Below are 15566 nucleotides of genomic sequence, written 5' to 3' on the forward strand. Positions count from 1 at the left end.
ATGGACTGCAGCCCACCAGGCTCCTCCATCCATGGGATTTTCCAGGCAAGAGTACTGGAGTGGGGTGCCATCTCTTTCTCTGGTGATGACTGTTAGAGGGCAATAAACAGTCAAAGGGCTTGTTTAGACCTGCCATGGAAAGCGCCTGAGCTTAGATCAGAACAGTGGAAAGAAGCCAAGCTTGTGAGACGTGGGGCAAGAGCAAACACCAGTCCAAAGGCCTGAAAAAGGGAAGAGGTTTCAGTTGTCAAGGATCAGAAATAAGGAACACAACAGAGACGAGGAGATGAGATTCGAGGGCCTAAAGTCCAGTGCAGGGATGAGATAAGATCCTCACCTTGGCAGAATAGAGCTCACAGGTTTCAAACTGTGCTCAAGGACCTAAGTCTCATGTCGTTTCCCAATGTACCTGTTTGAGAAATACCTGTCTGAAACTAACAACAAGAGAAACCCAACTGGAGAAGATCAAGGTTCATTTCGTGAGAGCAGTGGACATTCCATGGGTCGGACCCCCGCCATGCCCCACTTCCCATCAGTGAAGGCCACATCCAAGGGAGCTGTGCTGAACTCACTGCAGAGCCAGCCTGCAGAGTTTGAGTCCCGCTTTCCACTTCCTAATGTGCTGCGGACACCTGTTTCTCAGTCTCCTTGTGCATGACACAGGGATGACAACAGTCCTGAGCTGGTTGGAGTTAAATGAGGTATACAACACAGAGCACTCAGACAGGACCAGGCAGAGTGACTACTCAACAATCAGCAGCTACAGGACATCACCAGTGGTCCAGTGGTTAAGACTCCATGCTTCCACTGCAGGGGCCATGAGTTCCATCCCTCGTTGGAGAACTAAGATCCCACATGCCATGTGGTGTGGTCAAGAGATTTTAAAAAAGAGAGAGAGAGAGCAGCTACTATTATTATGAAAGAGACTTGGGTACCTTAGGGCCATCTTTACTACCTCTAAGCAACCCGGGAAACACAACCCACTGCAGCTGTCACTGTGTCATGCTGTTGGTGTTTCTGTTGGAGAAATGTCACTTACCTGTGACACTGTCCATGATCATCACCTCAAGCCCAGGGAAACAATCCGAGTAAGTGAATTCACTTCCCAGGGTTACCATCCTTCCCATACCCCCAGATCTTTCCTGGGTCTTTGTCACACAATGGGATCAGCCCCCTGTTGGTCCTGAGGAAATTATTGTCTGTGTGAGACCCTACTTTACAAAGGAGCAAACAGGCTCAGAAGCTAGGTGGCATATAATAGTGACAGAAGGAATCTGAACTCTTTTCCCTGACCCTGTGCTAAACAAAACCATAATCGCCCACGTCCACTGCCCGTTCCGGCAAGTAAAAAGATTATGAGCCCATAAGAACGTGAACTGGTGTTTCCAGTCCGCCAGCTCTAATCGCGTTTTTGCTTGCATCAGTTGATCAAAGGTCGCTTAACTTCCTGGACCTCGACGCTTAGGGCCCTGGGCCGTGAACCCCACAGGGCAGCGCTTGTCTCCTAGGCCGGGGTGAGGGGTGGGGAGGCCAGGCTCGCCCACCACCACCCCAGGGCGGCCGCAAGTGCAGTGGGACCGCGTGGGCTTCGTCGGGCCCCCTCTTTGAGCCTCCCCTTCCCCGTCTGCAAAATGGGCTACAGGGAGCACCTGGACACGGCAGCGCCGGCAAGATACTGGCACGAGGTGACGCGCTGCATTGAAATCTAGAGTTCCACAAGGAAGGCGGCCGCCGGCACCTGCACCGAGCCTTCGAGGTGCGGTCAACCCAACCGCACGGGTCTTGACCTGGGGCCGCGCTCCCCGGCCCCTTACCCCAGGCGCCAGCAAGGCGCTCCGCACTCACCCGATCCCGCTTCTCGGAGCCGCGGGGGAAGAAGCACAGCCAGAAACACCAAGCTCCCGGCTGCTGCCGACACCATCTGAGTTGGGACCCGCGCGCTAGCTCCACGTGATCCACGCACAAGACCCGCTCCCAAATCTGGCGCGCCCCGCCCCGCCCCGCCCCGGCCCCGCCCCAGAGGCACCCAATCAGAGCGCGCATCCTGGAGAGCCCCTGAGTAGCCCAATCAGGACGCGGAAACGGGAGAGCTCCGCCCCCAGAGGAGCCCGCGCTATTGGCTACCGCGGGGTCGGGCCTCGCCCAGTACAGCGGAGTGTGTCTTGGCTCACCTGGGCCAGGGGTCATGGTGCCATCCCCTGGGGCTGCAGGCCAGGGGCTGGGGGTTTCCCGGAAGACAAGAGGTTTAGAGGTGAATTCTGTTGCTTATATCTGTCTTTTGCATTGTCCTACTTACAAGTTACCACAGTGGACATTTAAATAGGACAAAGGGGGGTTCCAACTCCAACATTATTAGTCTACACATATGGAACCCTAGAACAGTCACTTCACTTTTTGAGTTTCATATTCTCATCTTTGAGTTGGAGGTAACTATATCTTCCTGACAGGGCTGTGGGGAGGTTTTGTAGATGTATCTAAAACACTTGACTTTGTGTCTGACACACAGCAAGGGCTCAATAAATAAAAACCGTTGTTGTTATTCAGTCGCCAAGTCATGTCCGACTTTCTGCCACCTCTTGAACTGCAGCAGGCCTGGCAGGCTTCCCTGTTCTTCACTATCTCCTGGAGTTTGTTAATATGTTAACATTTTAACATTAAACCATTGTTTAGAATAATAAAACCAAGGGCCTGCACAATATAGGGAACAAGCTGACGAAGATTCTCTAACTGAAGGAAGGCTGACTTTTGGACTTTCCTTTTTGTCTCTGTGTTGTCAGATTTCAGCAAGAATCCTGCTAAGTCAGTTTAAACAGAACAGCCCGCCCCCACTTCTCCATATCAGATTTGATTCCTCATATTCTACCGGCCTTGGTGATGTCTGACCACCCAGGCCTAGTCAGCTCGGCCAGAATTCCCTTTCCCCTGATGTTTCCCTTAGTAATTTTCCATCCACCCACCTCATCCTGCTCCTTGCTATATAAATTCCCACTGCCCCTGCTGTATTCAGAGTTGAGCATAACCTCTCTCCCAAACTGCAAGGTTCCATGCCAGTGGTCCCTACACCAATTGAAATCATGCACCCCAACACCCCCCACCACCACCACCAAATAAGATCTGTCTTACTGTGTCATTGAATATTTTTTTCTTTAACAGCTCTGGATTTTTCAGTACTCAGTGTACCCACAACACTTCACCTCTTACAATGTCAAGCAATTTCCAAAATATTGTAACAAATGAGGCTAAAATGTGCCAGTGAATGGATTCAAAATTGATTCAGAAAAGTCCAGGGAAAGACAGTGAGAGAGTAAGGATCCATAAGAAAGTCAAGAACCTTCAGTTCCTTTTCAAGGGCTCTATATAAAATCCTGAGCCATATCCTCGAGCTGTTGTGCAGATACTGAAACCCCCCACAAGGTGGAAGAAGTTAACAGCATGCTGACCACCAACATGTAGACCCTACACTGGTTAAAGCCAAAAAATTGATAACCGAGATTCCCCAAACGCCACCCTGTTACCACCACCAACTAAGAAGAATGATCACGAGCTGATCACACACCCTTGAACCCTCACCCCTAATGTTGTCTTTGAAAGCCTTCCCAAAAGCCACTGGGGAGTTGAGTCTTTTGCACATGAGCTGCAGTAAACTTGGTCCTGCAGCAAAGGCTGTATTTTCCTTCAGTACCACTTGGTGCCAGTAGGTTGACTTTGCTGTGCATCAGGTGAACAGATGCAGGCTTGGTTTGGTAATGTCTGTTGTTGTTGCTATTCAGTCTCTAAGTCATGTCCAGCGCTTTGCGACCCCATGGACTGCAGCACACCAGGATCCCCTGCCCTTCACTATCCTCCAGAGTCTGCTCAAATTCATGTCCATTGAGCCAATGATGCTATAGATAGATATTAACAACATCTCTTTTAAACATATATAAATCCTTTTGAAGATTAGATAGGACTTTTGTCAAGTTTATGACCCAGGAATGTCTTTGACAAGAACCTGGGAGCCATCACTTTGAAACAGAAATGTGAAGGATCCAGCAGCCATATCTCCAAGTGTCTGTCACTGGGTAAGAACCTCCTTCTAAGATGCAGAACTACTTCCTGTGATAAAGATAGGAGAAGGTTGTTATTCCTCTTGAGACAGGTAGGAAGGGGAAGGGCACAACCATTAAAAGCAGTTCATGGGGTCACAGTGTCGGACATGACTTAGCAACTGAACAACAACAACAGACTTTGAGGATACAACAAAAGCTGCTGCTGCTGCTGCTAAGTCGCTTCAGTCGTGTCCGACTCTGTGCGACCCCATAGACGGCAGCCCACCAGGCTCCCCCATCCCTGGGATTCTCCAGGCAAGAACACTGGAGTGGGTTGCCATTTCCTTCTCCAATGCGTGAAAGTGAAAAGTTAAAGGGAAGTCGCTCAGTCGTGTCTGACTCTTCGCGACCCCATGGACTGCAGCCCACCAGGCTCGTCCATCCATGGGATTTTCCAGGCAAGAGTACTGGAGTGGGGTGCCATTGCCTTCTCCGACAACAAAAGCTGATTGGAACCAATCAGGCCCAAGACAGTGGAAGAGTCGACTTCCAGCAGACTCTGAGCCTCAGTCTGTGCTCAATGTAATGCATTAGCATCTAAATGACACACACACAGGCAGCATGACAGTTTTGAGGCTGACCCTAAGAGGGCAAAAAGTGGGCAGTGGCCCAGTTCCTAGAAATCCCTGCCCCTTCTCCAACCACTTTACTCTTAAATTCTTTTCTGTATGAAGCCAAGGACCCTCACTTGGTGACTCGCTAGAGACCTTGTTCACTCCTCCCCACCCTTCTCCTGCAACATCTTTTGTGGCAACCACAAAAGGGACATCAAAGGGCATCTATTAGGCTGTGGCTGCCCACTGCAGAGGACGGCTGGGACTTAGTCCTGAAGATTTGAGTAGCCCTTAGGTGGCAGCTAATGCTGCCTGGGAGATCTAGTGGAGACCAGCTCTCTGGCCCCAAAGGAGCCCACCAAGCCCAAGGCTTTTCTCTTCATGTTTGTCATTCTCCCCATTACTCCATTTCTTTGGACCTGAGAAGATCCACAGAGTCCACCACTTGGACTTCCAAATTAAGACTGTGGCAACTGGCAACCTGACTGGGTTAGTTTCCCCTCGTGGGTCTTCAAGTCTGATTCCCCCTCCCTCCTCGTTCTTAGTCTTGGCCCAGTTCCAGAAAGTCAGAACTTCATTGGGGGCCCGAATAAGGAGACCATGGGAGTCTCCCACTACATCTGTGGCCCAGCCCTCTCTGAGTGCCTCTCAGGGCTCACAGCCTCATTGCACCCCTGGTTACATGTGAGGGCCTCAGACTTTATCAAAACCTGAGCAGAGGAAGTGATCAAGCACCCTCCTCAGGGGGCCTGTGAATCTCTGGCTGAGGAAGCATCCTGGATGGGCACCTTCTCTCTTTGCCCTGGATTTCTCTCATACCCTCCTTCTCTCATCCCCTGCTGGTTTCTTAGTCTGTCTACTGGTCCTTGCACCTCCCTGCCAGCTTTCCCAGTGGGTGGGGGTTACCTCTGTCCTGCTCATGTAAAGAAGTGCCCATCCTCAATAGCACAAGGACAACCTCCCAAGGAGGACTTTGACCTTGTCTTGTTACCACTTTCTGGCTTCTGCTCTACCCTGCAGCTCTGTTTGTTTGAAAAATGCAAGTGAAGCCGCTCTGTCGTGTCCAAATCTTTTGGACCCCATGGACTGTAGCCCACCAGGTTCCTTCATCCATGGGATTCTCCAGGCAAGAGTACTAGAGTGGGTTGCCATTTCCTTCTTCAGGGGATCTTCTCGACCCAGGGATAGAACCCCGGTCTCCCGCATTGTAGGCAGACGCTTTACCATCTGAGCCACCAGGGAAATCTCTTTGTTTACCTTTTCCTTTCTCTGAAAATGAAGGTAATCTGCTTAGTGACACAGGGCCTAGGTCTCCTCCCTCTCTCCCTGAAGGGTTTAGGACTTGGGACTCTAGTCACTTTTTCTGGCTCTTGTTCCTCCCATTGACTAACCCCAGGGGTCTCCTCAGGCTCACCAAACTGATTTTGGGTGCTTACAGGGCCCTCGCTGTTGTCTTTGCAAGACAAACCTTTTCTCATGGTCTGATGGCTACAAGGCCAGTTTTCCCTGCTTAATTAGACACCTCTTCTGCCTCGATCCCCTAACCTGATCAGTTTGTTCAGTCACTCAGTCATGTCCGACCCTTTGCAACACCATGGACTGCAGCACACCAGTCCTGGACAGCACTTCCCTGTCCATCACCAGCTCCCAGAGCTTGCTCAAACTCATGTCCATAGAGTCAGTGATGCCATTTAACCATCTCATCCTCTGTCGTCCCTTTCTCCTCCTGCTTTCAATTTCTCCCAGCATCAGGGTCTTTTCCAATGAGTCAGTTCTTGGCATCAGGTGGCCAAAGTATTGGAGTTTCAGCTTCAGCATCAGTCCTTCCAATGAATATTTCAGACTGATTTCCTTTAGGACTGACTGTTTTGATCTCCTCATTATCCAAAGGACTCTCAAAAGTCTTCTTCAACACCACAGTTCAAAAGCATCAACTTTTCAGTGCTCAGCTGTCTTTATGCTCCAACTTTCACATACATGACTACCAAAAAAGCCATAGCCTCGACTATACAGACCTTTTTTGGTAAAGTAATGTCTTTGCTTTTTAATATAATGTCTAGGTTTGTCATAGCTTTTCTTCCAAGGAGCAAACGTCTTTTAATTTCATAGTCACCATCCACAGTGATTTTAGAGCCCAAGAAAATAAAGTCTGTCACTGTTTCCATTGTTTCCCATCTATTTGCCATGAAGTGATGGAACCAGATGCCATGATCTTAGTTTTTTGAATGTTGAGTTTTAAGCTAGCTTTTTCATTCTCTTCTTTCACTTTCGTCAAGAGGCTCTTTAATTTCTCTTTGCTTTCTGCCATAAGGGTGGTGTTATCTGCATATCTGAGGTTACTGATATTTCTCCCTGCAGTCCTGATTCCACCTTGAGCTTCATCCAGTCCAGCATTTCACATGATGTACTCTGAATATAAGTTAAATAAGGAAGGTGACAATATACAGCCTTGATGTACTCCTTTCCCAATTTGGAACCAGTCCGTTGTTCCATGTCCAGTTCTAACTGTTGCTTCTTGACTCGCATACAGATTTCTCAGGAGACAGGTAAGGTAGTCTGGTATTCCCATCTCTTGAAGAATTTTCCACAGTTTGTTGTGATCCACACAGTGAAAGGTTTTGGCGTAGTTAATGAAGCAAAAGTAGATGTTTTTCTGGAATTCTCTTGCTTTTTCAATGATTCAACAGATATTGGCAATTTGATCTCTTGTTCCGCTGCCTTTTCTAAATTCAGCTTGAACATCTGGAAGTTCTCTGTTCAAGTACTGTTGAAGCCTAGCTTGGAGAATTTTGAGCATTATTTTGCTAGCATGTGAGATGAGTGCAATTATATGGTAGTTTGAACATTCTTTGGCATTGCCTTTCTTTGGGACTGACCTTTCCAGTCCTGTGACCACTGCTGAGTTTTCCAAATTTGCTGGCATATTGAGTGCAGCACTTTCACAGCATCATCTTTTAGGATTTGAAATAGTTTAGCTGGAATTCCATCAATTCCACTAGCTTTATTAGTGATGCTTCCTAAGGCCCACTTGGCTTCACACTCCAGGATGTCTGGCTCTAGGTGAGTGATCACACCATTGTGATTATCTGGATCATTAAGATCTTTTTTGTATAGTTCTTCTGTGTATTCTTGCCACCTCTTCTTAATATCTTCTGCTTCTGTTAGGTCCATACCATTCCTGTCCTTTATTGTGCCCATCTTTGCATGAAATGTTCCCTTGGTATCTCTAATTTTCTTGAAGAGATCTCTAGTCTTTCCCATTCTATTGTTTTCCTCTATTTCTTTGCATTGATCACTTAGGAAGGCTTTCTTTCTTTCTTTCTTTCTTTTTTTTTTAGGAAGGCTTTCTTATTTCTCCTTGCTATTCTTTGGAACTCTGGGGTCAGGCCAATAAACTGCCTATAGGACTTATCTCTGTGACAATCCCTTGAAGAGCCCCACCCACTAAAGTCCTTGGCAGCACACTCCTTTCTTACATTTTGGGCTATCAGTGAAGAGTAAAAGTGTGTCTGACTCTTTGTGATCCCATGGACTGTAGCCCATCAGGCTTCTCTGTCCATGGAATTCTCCAGGCAAGAATACTGGAGTGGGTAGCCATTCCGTTCTCCAGAGGATCTTCCAGACCCAGGGATCGAACTCAGGTCTCCTGTGTTGCAGGCAGATTCTTTACTGTCTGAGCCACCAGGGAAGTCCTGGTGGGCTATCAGGGAGAAAAATAAACTGCAGCTCCCATGCCTGCACCACCTCAGGGCTACCTTTCCTTGTGAAAACTCATGGGAAGGACAGGGTCCAGGAAGCCCAGATTGGAGCCCTGCCCTGTGGAGAAGGGATGTGTGTGAAGTGCAGCCAGGAAGGCTACTGGAAGGATGAATGTCACTCACGGGGAAGAGGGCCACCTGTCCAAAATATAAACAGGAGGATCACTGGAAGCAGGACTGCCCTCAGTCCCGAAGGGGACTCAGGGCTCCAGAAGACTGACAGGGCCCAGGACCCTCCCTGGCTCCCAGAGGACACCTGGTCATTCTCCAGAGGAGCTGCAGCAGCCCTTGATGTGGCAGGTAGGAAGATTATTTTCTATTAGGTACGGGGGCAGCCTACTCTGTGCTGACTGGTTTCCCTGGACAATCCGGTCTAATTCTCAGGAATGAGGTATGGCCCCAAACCAAGTGATTCAGAATCCCCTCTTCCCCACCCCATGCAGCTGCTTGTTAGGAATTTTACCTCCGCACATCAGTTTCTTCTCATGCCTGAGTGCCACCCCACCTCATGGATCACTGCCTTATCGTAGCAAAGGGGCAAGGTATGAACCATGCCATGCACGGCCGCCCAAGACGGACGGGTCATAGTGGAGAGTTCTGACAAACCATGGCCCACTGGAAGAGGGAATGGCAAACCACTCCAGTATTCTTGCCGTGAGAACCCCATAAACTGTATAAAAAGACAGAAAGATGTGACACTGAAAGATGAGCCCTCCAAGTCGGAAGGTGTCCAGTATGCTACTGGGGAAGAGCGGAGGACAATTACTAATAGCTCCAGAAAGAATGAAGCTGCTTGCTGGGAAGGGACCATTCTATTCCAAATGATACTCTACTCTGGAGACCCTCACAGAGAAGGCACTCAGCCATGGTAACCTGCCTTAGTCCCAACCAGAGGAGGTCTCCATTCCAGCCCACATTATTTCTCAAGTGGACCCCACTGTCTGGGATGCTGAAGTCCCTGGGAAAGCTACTAATCTGCTCCCAGTTCAGAGCCTGTTAAACCCAATGCTGATTACCCATGCAAGAGACTCTGATACCTGAGGCCCAACAAGGTATCCAACTTCTAGTAACCAAGTTCTTAAAATATGGGCTATGACCCTGCCATTTGGACAATTCATTTGTGTTAAACAAAAGCCCACTCTTGGGCCCTGGAAGGAGTCCCCTTGCTGGCAACAATTCTGCTTATAAAAAACAGTGGAGAATACAGGTTTGTTCAAGTCCTGAGGATGTTACTGAAAGCCCAACTTCTCTGTACGCTAGTGCTGAAACAAATCCCAGAGACAGAGTTTTGGATGAAGTCAAAAAGAACAGCTTTGTTGCCTTGCCAGGCAAAGGGAAGCACACCACACTTCTCCTCAAAAAGCCTGTGTGCCTCTACTTCAGAGAACTGGATGAGGGTTTATAGCAGTGGGCCAAAGGTGGGGCCAGACAAGACCGGGCATCTCCCAATCTTGATGAGCTTCTCCAGTTCCTTTAATCTTGCCTTAGATTGTTTCTTGGCTGCTCCTCCCTGAATTAGCAGCTGTTCCAATCTGCCTTTTGGAACTCCAGGAAGGTCAGGGAGGCTGAAGTCTTACCTACAAGAAATGGGGGACACAAAGACCTCCATGCCTGGGAGCCCCACAGAGTCCAGCTTGGTTTTAAGGGCAGGAGATCCAACCAGTCCATTCTGAAGGAGATCAGCCCTGGGATTTCTTTGGAAGGAATGATGCTAAAGCTGAAACTCCAGTACTTTGGCCACCTGATGCGAAGAGTTGACTCATTGGAAAAGACTCTGATGCTGGGAGGGATTGGAGGCAGGAGGAGAAGGGGACGACAGAGGATGAGATGGCTGGATGGCATCACTGACTCGATGGATGTGAGTCTGAGTGAACTCTGGGAGTTGGTGATGGACAGGGAGGCCTGGTGTGCTGCGATTCATGGGGTCGCAGAGTCAGACACGACTGAGCGACTGAACTGAACTGAACTGAACTGAATGGGGCAGTAGTCCCAGTTCACCTGATAGTCCCCTTGGGGAACTCCCCTGGTGGCTCAGCTGATGAAGAATCCGCCTGCACTGTGGGAGACCTGGGTTCAAGCCCTGGATTGGAAAGATTCCCTGGAGAAGAGAAAGGCTACCCACTCCAGTATTCTGCCCTAGAGAATTCCATGGACTGTATAGTCCATGGGGTCGCAAAGAGTTGGACACAACTGAGTGGCTTTCACTTAGCCACATTTGTCCTGAAGGAAATCAACCCTAAATATTTATTGGAAGGACTGATACTGAAGCATCACCAACGCAATGGACATGAATTTGGGCAAACTCTGGGAGACAGTGAAGGACAGCGAAGCCTGGTGTGCTGCACCGCATGGAGTCAAAAAGAGTTGGATGCAACTTAGCAACTGAACAACAACAACAATAACTACACCATATTGACTAAGTTCCAAAGACTGTAAACTGATTCCCAGAGCTAGACCTAAAGGATGTTTTCTTTAGGATTCTTCTGCACCCAGACTCCCAACACCTTTTTGCTTTTGCATGGACAAATCCAGACAGCCACGTAATGCCATGAATGCCCCTACTCTGTGGCATTCAAGTAGAGGAAAGCCATGCAGTTCCAGGAACTCAGTCAACCACAGCCTTGTCCACTACTGCTGCTTCATCGACGTTCAAGGGTCACATGGTGCCCAGCACGGACTAGGCCAGGGGCCTGTGTCCGCTTCTACACACATTATTGGCATCCACAGTGCATTCATGGCCTTGATCCCTAAGGACTACTCTGTGTATCATGCTGTGTACCCTCCTACCTCTTGGGCTGTGATGCCCTGTGCCCTCTCCCCTGTGCCCACCCCCTCAGTGCCCCCGTGGCTGTGTGTCAGCCCCCTGACTATCTCTACTCAACAGGGTAGACTCAGGCCCCTGGGTCTTGCCTCTCCCTGCTCCAAGGCCATCCAAAGCTATCTGGGGTCTCCATTTACCCACTGCCCACATGGCCTGCCCCACAGCTCCGAGGGGGGCAGAACCCTTCACAGGAGCCTGGTGTGCCCGTCTGTTCCCCTCCAGACTGCTTCTTTCTCCAGCCCAGAGAAAGTCCTCTTCCCAGAGAAAGTCCTCTTGTTTTAGAGGCTCGGTGGAATGGAAAATCGTCTGGCTCACCAGTGTATTCCCTACTCTAAATCACAAGGAGAGGAGGCCTTTGTAACCCCAAGGCCTCCTCTCTGCCACTAAACCCTTTTCTCTCAAACCATTTGCTCTGTGAGGAAGTTCCCAAATGACTTGAAACTCAAGAATTACGACCTTTCTTCTCTCTGCCTAATCTGCTGGCTCTTCCTGATGCTATAGTGGAACAAGGACCCAGAGTCTCAGCCCACATTGGGTGACAAGAGTACACATATGTAAGTAGATCAAAATACTACCTTCCAGGGGAGGACGTCTTACTCAGAGTGGATGCTAGCCAATTAGGAGAGGCCACACAGCTCAGTGAGAGTGGACGCCTTTGATTTTGCTGCAAAGGCACATCGAAGCATGCAAGGTAAATGTGCCGTGTGGCCTTGAGTAAGATGTTCGAGCTCTCTGATTTTTCACCACGTCCACCTTGGACTCCTCTCTTCCTCTGCTTTCCTCCAGGCTGTGGGCTCTCCAGATATGATCTATGATCTTCATTCTCCTACACATTCTCCCAGACCAGCTCCTCTACTCCCAGGTGTGCTGACCATCTGCGTGAAGTGTCACAGGTGTTGGAGGAGAAGGAGAGAGAAACTCTAGGGTGGGGGAGCTGTGAAAGGTGGGAGAGGGGCTGGCAAAGAGACCCACTAACCCTGCCTGTGGCAGGTAAGGAAGCCTGCCCCAAGGAGGGTCACATCAGACTCACAAGTCTGATTTCTCTGGACAAAAGGAGGTGGAAGGGAGGTAGGCAGGACAGAAGAGCAGGCAGGATGCTGGAGTTCCACCCACTGTTTCCTCCTAGACATCAGGCTGCCTCTGTAACTTTTTATTTCTCCCTATTTAGCAACACTTAAAACAAAAAGGAACTTAAAACTCCTCTGTCATCACTTCCCTGTGTGGCCATGCAAAAGCATTATTCTCAGAATGTTAAAAATACGAAACAGACTTCCTCCTCCAAGCATGATACGGTAGAAAAGATCGCACTTAACCTTCTTTGATAAACAACTAGGAACTGGGCAAAACCTATCAAAGAGCTCCTTGCAGACACCAAACAATCAGGGGTTGGGGGTTTGGACACTCCGGGAAAAGTGGGGTCTGCCCTGGTTGGGTGTGTGGAGATGATCCTTGATGAGGGGATGGCACAGAGGCTGGTGGCCTCGGCGGGTGGAGAGGGTGGAAGTCAGGGCAGGGGAGAATGAGGCATTGCTTTGTGTGGGGAATTCCTTTGAGTTTGCCAAGTATGTGACTTGCATGTACAGAGAAAAACTCTTCCAAGAGGTAGAACAGCCAGGGAATTGTGAGCTGACAAATCCCCAGAGTTAACAAGGAAAGATGTTCAAACTCTGAGCAGCCCGAGGATCTTCCCCAGTGATGGCAGGGGGCATGGGGTGGACACCCTGGAGCCAGCATACCTGAGTAGTAAATCCAAACCACCCCCAGATGGAAGTTAATCTACTCTCCTCTAGCAAAACTTTGAAACAAGCCTCAGCAGAAACCAGAGACGATACTGAAGAACCCAAAGCCACCCTCAGCTGGCTCGATCCAACTGACATTTATAGGACATGCCACCTAACAACAGAACAGGAGATTACACGTGCTTTCAAGTGACGGCGAACAAATACCAAGGTGGACCACATCCTGGGCCGTAAAACAAACTTCAAGAAATTTAAAAGAAATGAAATCAAAGTGTGTTCTCTGATCACAATGAAACCAAAATAGAAGTCAATAGCAGGAAAGTAATAAAATCTCCAACAACCTAAATGCCCACTGACAGAGGAATGGATGAAGATGTATACATACACAGTGGAATATCACTAGGCCACAAAAAGAATGAAAATTTGCCATTTGCAATAACATGAATGGACTTGGAGAGTATCATGAAAAGTGAATTAAGTTAGACAAAGACAAACATTGTATGATATCAATTATGTGGGCTTTAAAAAATAAAACTAGCCAGTCAGAATGGCTGCGATCCAAAAGTCTACAAGCAATAAATGCTGGAGAGGGTGTGGAGAAAAGGGAACCCTCTTGCACTGTTGGTGGGAATGCAAACTAGTACAGCCACTATGGAGAACAGTGTGGAGATTCCTTAAAAAACTGGAAATTGAACTGCCTTATGATCCAGCAATCCCACTGCTGGGCATACACACTGAGGAAACCAGAAGGGAAAGAGACACGTGTACCCCAATGTTCATCACAGCACTGTTTATAATAGCCAGGACATGGAAGCAACCTAGACGTCCATCAGCAGATGAATGGATAAGAAAGCTATGGTACATATACACATGGAGTATTACTCAGCCGTTAAAAAGAATACATTTGAATCAGTTCTAATGAGGTGGATGAAACTGGAGCCTATTATACAGAGTGAAATAAGCCAGAAAGAAAAACACCAATACAGTATACTAACACATATATATGGAATTTAGAAAGATGGTAACAATAACCCTGTATACGAGACAGCAAAAGAGACACTGATGTATAGAACAGTCTTATGGACTCTGTGGGAGAGGGAGAGGGTGGGAAGATCTGGGAGAATGACATTGAAACATGTATAATATCATGTATGAAACGAGTCGCCAGTCCAGGTTCAATGCATGATACTGGATGCTTGGGGCTGGTGCACTGGGATGATCCAGAGGGATGGTATGGGGAGGGAGGAGGGAGGAGGGTTCAGGATGGGGAACACATGTATACCTGTGGCAGATTCATTTCAATATTTGGCAAAACCACTATTGTAAAGTTTAAAAATAAAATTAAAAAAAAAATAAAACTAGTGAAGATAACAACAGTAACTAAAACAGACTCACAGATGCAGAGAACAAATTAGTGGTTACCAGTGGGGAGAGGGAAAAGGGGAGGGGCAAGATATGGGTAGGAGATTAACAGGTTCAAAACTACTACATATAAAATAAATAAGCTACAAGGATATATTGTACAGTGCAAGGAAAATGACCAATATTTTATAATGACTAAGCAGAATATAACCTTTAAAAACTGTGAATCACTATGTTGTACTTCTGAAACTTATATTGTACATCAACTATACCTCAATTTTGGAAAAAAGGAGTCTTTCTTACCGTAGATCTTAGCAACCTCAGCATATGACTTCTTTCTTTCCGTATTAAGTTGAGAACTTTCACCTTTTCACTTAAAGGAAGCGCTGTACGGTGTCTCTTTGGCAGATCTGAGTTGCAGCATCACTACTCTCACACTTTGGGGGCAGTTATTAAGGAAAAAAAGGGTCACTTGAGCACAAGGTCTGTGACACTGCGGCAGCTGGTCTGGTAGCTGACACAGGACAAAGGCGTGATTCACGTCCCAGGCAAAACGGCGAGAGATTCCAACATGCTGCTCACAATGGTGTGCGATTTAAAGCTTATGAATTATTCATTTTGGGAATTTTCCTATTCAGTGTCTTAGGACCATGGAAAGTAAAACCATTATAAGGAAGACAACCACATATGAATCTATACATGTGATACAATGGCACAAAATTATACATACATTGTATCAACATTAATTTCCCGACTTTGATACTGTACAGCAGACAATTGTGGAAGAAAACTGGGTGAAGGGTTCAATGGGCCCACTCTGCATGATCTTTGAAATTTACTGTGAATCCATAATTATTTTGAAATAAACTATTTTTAAAAATCTCAAAGAGACTGAACACATCACAAATAATTTAACTGCTTTTCAGAGCAAAGTCCAACACCCTTTAAAGGAAGACACCAAATTCCAGATACTCAACAAGTAACACCTACAGTGTCCAATGTCCAATAAAAAATTAGGAGGCGTGCCTGGAAGCAGAAAAAGACGACCCATAACTAGGAAAAAAAATTAATGACTAGTAACAGATGCAGAATGACAGAGGTGCTGAAGCTAGCAGACAAGGACATTGCTGCTGCTGCTGCTAAGTCACTTCAGTCTTGTCCGACTCTGTGCGACCCAAGAGACGGCAGCCCACCAGGCTCCTCCGTCCATGGGATTTTCCAGGCAAGAGTACTGGAGTGGGTTG

At 47.7% G+C, this 15566-nt stretch overlaps 1 protein-coding gene across 3 annotated transcripts in view; it reads right to left on the reverse strand.

Moving 5' to 3' along the window:
- Positions 1 to 14759, reverse strand: part of SHMT1 (serine hydroxymethyltransferase 1) — a 27827-nt gene extending 13068 nt beyond the window's left edge. For 2 of the 3 annotated variants that reach the window (XM_055576340.1, XM_055576337.1), the window contains exon 1: positions 1846 to 1973. The gene's annotated coding sequence lies outside the window, so the exon portion shown is untranslated. Of the gene's footprint in view, positions 1 to 1845; positions 1974 to 14625 lie in introns of those variants that run through there. The other variant, XM_055576339.1, reaches the window with a different exon arrangement.
- Positions 14760 to 15566: the final 807 nt, after the last annotated feature.

Source organism: Bubalus kerabau, chromosome 4 (assembly GCF_029407905.1).
Source record: "Bubalus kerabau isolate K-KA32 ecotype Philippines breed swamp buffalo chromosome 4, PCC_UOA_SB_1v2, whole genome shotgun sequence".
In the NCBI taxonomy this organism is placed as follows: domain Eukaryota; kingdom Metazoa; phylum Chordata; class Mammalia; order Artiodactyla; family Bovidae; genus Bubalus; species Bubalus kerabau.